Genomic DNA, 5,083 nt, shown 5'->3' with positions numbered 1-5,083 from the left:
TCTCCAGCATTATGAGGTAAATCTTATTTTCTGTTCCCAGCATGTCAAATGAGTCTTGCCTTCTTTTCCCCAAAGGACACTCACTGTTAATAGGGGGTATGGTTTTGTTGTGTTCATTTTTGTATGGGAATTGAATTGCTTATATATTTCTAACATGCAAATGGTATGGGTTCAATTGCAAATTTAAAGATCCCTGAAGAGATTACTTAGAATAAAAATATAATCTTTCTAACAAAATCCCAATTTTGTATTGCTTATATATTTTTCTAACTCTTCCATGTAGCTTGTATATGAAAATAAATAAGGATAAATTATTGTTGTTCCTAATTTATATCAAAACTAGATCTATACCCGCGCCGTATAGCGGAAAAAAGTTTTTTTTTTTTTTTTTTTTTTTTTAACAATGTAGCGGAAAAAGTTAAAAGTAAATATTTTTAGAAATTTACAAATTAGTCTTCTTGTATTTATTACTTGCCTGCAAAAAAAAAAGTATATATATATATATATATATAATATAATATAATTAAATATCTTATGAAAACATACTTCAAGACCAGACTTTATAATTAGATTTTCACTTCCACTTTTCAAGTTTCTCCTTAAAAAAAATTATTAAGTATATAAAAGTTATTGCACAAGCTTCACCTTAAAAAAAATTTATTAAGTATATAAATGCATTTGCACATATGTAAAGTTATTTAATATGTAATATGATCTTACTATTTTTTAACCCGTTCAATTTGACTTAAAATCAAAATATCATATAAATTTAATGTTTCAAAAAATTACCGAGATAAATTAGTACTTTGTAAATTTTCAATATGATAAATCAAGTTTCTCTAATGTTCTGTTTAATTTTTATAGAATAAGGATTTTGCGCAAACACTGAAATTTAAGATTAAAGTGGAGTTAACGCCTACTGCGAATCTAATATAAGAATTTTATTTGAAACAATTCAAATCACTCGAAAAGAGATGTTAAATATATTTTTAATTTTTGAACTTAAAACCATTTGAAATATTTTTTTTTAAGTTATAAATTTTTGTCACCAAAGATGAGATTGAAGTCTTGTCCCTACAACTAAGAACTAATGTGGATGTAGAAACACTGATCAGCAAGTCTGCTGAAAATAACAAACTGGCAACTCCTGTTGGATCCTCAAAAGACAATACTTAATTTGTACCTACAAAATAATTATATCATGCATCAAATTATAATAACTATTTTATTTTATTAAAAAAAATATACAAATGAAAAGATGTAAAGATACCAACGCAATGTAGCTTCTTGCAGCATGCCATGCCACATCTGTTATTGGCTATATAGTATCATTGAAATTACTTGTGTTGCTTTTGTAATGAGTGCAAACTTTATATCACTAACCTGTTGATGGATCAATACTCTTTATCATCGTTTTAATGTGAATTTGATATTCTATAAATTCAAAAAAAAATATTTAAGATAAAAATATCTATAAACAGCCAATTAAATAAATTATTATTAGAAAAATTAATTTTAACATTTTCTGTATGAATATCAATAAAAAGCAGTCTTTTTGTTTGTATTTTTTTCTGATTCAAGATGAATCGAATGCTCCTATTTTTTTTTTTCAATTTTCTTTACACGTTTTGGAAGGTTATTAAATTAAAATAATAATATAAATAAATAATCAATATTTATTAATATATATAAAAATTATAATATAATTATTATAAAGATTACATGTTTATAAATTCAACAACTTTTAAAATTTCTGGATTGATATGAATTTTTGAAGCAAAAACACAATCAACATTAATAGCATATGAGGGAATAAAAATTAAATAAATTAGTTAATGAATTGTAAATATATATATATATATATATATATATATATATATATATATATATATATATATATATATATAGAGAGAGAGAGAGAGAGAGAGAGAGAGAGAGAGAGAGAGAGAGAGAGAGAGAGAGAGAGAGAGAGAGAGATAATTTCAAACGTTTTATATTCATCTTGAAAAGCCTTAATGGACATGCCAATAAAAGGTACAATGACTGGTCCATTATTTTCCTCATCTAAAATGTCAGTAAAAGAAAATTCAGTTTTAATTGTGCAATACTTAATATTTCTTGTCTGCGCAAATAAAAATTTTAAAAACTAAAAATTAAGTGTAACACACATAAATGAATTTATGATATATTTTGTTAGTAATTTGCCGTTAGTATTTGACTAAATTTTTACAGATTTAGTTTTTTTTTAATAAGTTTTTAAGTATAATTTGCTTGTTGCTTAATTATAGAAAATTAATTTAAATTTTTTCAGATTATTTGCAGTAGTTGTTAAATAGTGATTTTTCCTATAAATATTCATCAATAAATAAGAAGTGGGTGCTTCCAAATCCAATATATTCCAATTCTTTAAATTTTTTTTCATATAGCTTTATATCTGTAAATACTACAAAAGAGCCCATTATTTTGAGGGATCATGCTGCTCTACCAGTTTTTTATGACCAAAATTATCAAGCACGGGCTGTTAGAATGACGGTCTATCCTGATGCTATGAATCTTTGGGAGGCTATAGAAGAAGACTACGTCGTTCAACCGTTGCCTGCAAATCCAACGGTGGCACAGATAAAAAATCACAAGGAGAGAAAGATAAGGAAGTCAAAAGCCATAGCTTGTCTTTACTCTGCCATTTCAAGTACAATTTTTACCAAGATCATGAATCTGGATTCAGCCAAAGCCATATGAGATTATCTCAAAAAGGAGTATCAAGGCAATGAAAGAACCAAGAGCATACAAATTCTCAACTTGATTAGAGAATTTGAGATGGTAAAGATGAAGGAGTCGGAAACAATTAAGGATTATTCGGACAAGTTGTTGGGCATTGTCAACAAAGTAAGGCTGCTGGGTAAGGATTTTTCTGATGACAAAATTATTGAAAAAATTCTTGTCACTCTTCCTGAGAAATATGAGTAAAAAATATATTCGCTAGAGGAGTCTAAGGATCTGTCAAGCATATCCTTGGCAGAGTTGGTTAATGCTTTGCAGGCTCAGAAGCAAAGAAGGATAATGAGAAAAGAAGGAAATGTAGAGGATGCTTTGAAGGTCAAGTTAGAAAGTTCACGAGGCAAAGACAAGAAATTTATAGAAAAATATAATAGCAGCAAGTTCAACAATGTCAACAAAGGTGCTAGTTCACCTTGTACACACTGCAAAAAGTCAAATCATCATCCAAATAAGTGTTGGTGGAGGCCTGACATTAAGTGTAGAAAGTGTGGTATCATGGGACATATGGAGAAAGTGTGCAATTCCAACAGTCCGAAGTAGCAAAAGCACATATAGAAAAAAATGATGAAGAACAACTCTTTGTGGCGATGTGTTTTGCAGCTAAGAACAACTTAAGTGATTCTTGGTTGATAGATAGCGACTGCACCAATCAATGACCAACGATCCAACTCGCTTCATAGAGATCAAGAAGACTTTTATCTCTAAAGTAAGGATTGGAAATGACTAACTTATTCCAGTCAAAGGAAAAGGCACAGTATAAATTGAGAGCTTGACAGGTTTAAAACATATAATTGACATTTTGTATGTACCTGATATTGATAAAAAAATTTTGAGCCTTGGGCAGCTTATTGAAAAAGACTACAAAGTTTTTTTTGAGGATAAGCAATGCTTTATTAAGGATGCAATGGGCAGAAATCTGTTTAAGGTCATGATGAAGTCTAAGAGTTTTGCTCTGAATCTGTTAGAAAATGGACAAGCAGCACTTGTATATCACTTTAGCAATGCAGAGTTGTGGCACAAAAGGTTGTGACACTTTCATCATGCTGGATTACTGTATATGCAGAAAAATGACTTTGTGAAGGGTGTCCCACCACTCGAAGAAGAGCTAATTGATTGTGTGGCTTGTCAATATGGAAAGCAGGTCAGGAAACCATTTCCTCAAATCGTATGGAGAGCGTCACACAAGCTGCAGCTAGTGCATTTAGATGTTGGAGGACCTCAGAAAATATCATCTTTAAATAGTAATCAGTATTATATTACATTCATTGATGATCACACAAGATTTTGTTGGATTTACTTCTTCAAATCTAAAGCTGAGTTTGCTAGTATATTCTGGAAGTTTAAAAATTAGGTGGAAAATCAAAGAGATTGCTGAATAGGAACAATAAGGTCTGACAATGGAAAAGAGTACAAGAATGTAATTTTTGACAAATTTTGTGAGGATGCAGGTATTGAGCACCAATTCACAACTCCTTACACTCCCCAGCAGAATGGCGTAAGTGAAAGAAAGAACCAGAGCATCATGGAGATGGCAAGATGCATGTTGCATGAAAAAGAGTTGCCAAAAAATCTTTGGGCAGAAGCTTCAAGTACTACAGTTTTCTTATTGAATAGGCTTCCGACTAGAGTTATTGAAGGCAAAACACCATTTGAGGCCTGGTTTGGTTATAAGCCAGATTTATAAAATCTAAAAAATTTTGGTTGCCTATGTTTTTCTTATGTGCCACAGGTGAAGAGACATAAACTTGATAAGAAGGCAGAACCTGGTATATTTGTTGGATACAGCAGCACCTCTAAAGCTTACAGAATTCTCCAATCTCAAAATGAGAAAATTATTGTAAGTCATTATGTCAAATTTATGGAGGACAAGCAATGGATTTGGGAGGAGCCAATAGAAAGAGAATTTCCAGAATTCTCTCAAGAACTTGATGACAAGATAGATGATGTTCCTGTTCGAGGCACAAGATTATTGTTTGATGTCTATGCAAGAAGTAATGTTGCTGTTTTTGAGCCTGCAGAATTCAATGAAGGATGACAAATGGATAGATTCCATGAAAGATGAACTACAAATGATCGAGAAGAATGACACCTAGGAGTTGGTGGATAGACCTCAAAATAGAAAGATCATTGGTGTGAAATGGGTTTATAGGACCAAACTCAATAATGATGGTTCTGTAAACAAAGATAAAGTCAGATTAGTTGTGAAAGGGTACAATCAAGTCTTCGGAGTAGATTTTTCAAAAACTTTTGCTCTGGTTGCACGTTTGGATACTATAAGGATGTTGTTAGCTTTATTTGTGCAAAA

Source organism: Manihot esculenta, chromosome 8 (genome assembly GCF_001659605.2).
Source record: "Manihot esculenta cultivar AM560-2 chromosome 8, M.esculenta_v8, whole genome shotgun sequence".
NCBI classification, from domain to species: domain Eukaryota; kingdom Viridiplantae; phylum Streptophyta; class Magnoliopsida; order Malpighiales; family Euphorbiaceae; genus Manihot; species Manihot esculenta.
The sequence above is the reverse complement of the archived record's forward strand: the minus strand, read 5'-3'. Positions refer to the sequence as shown.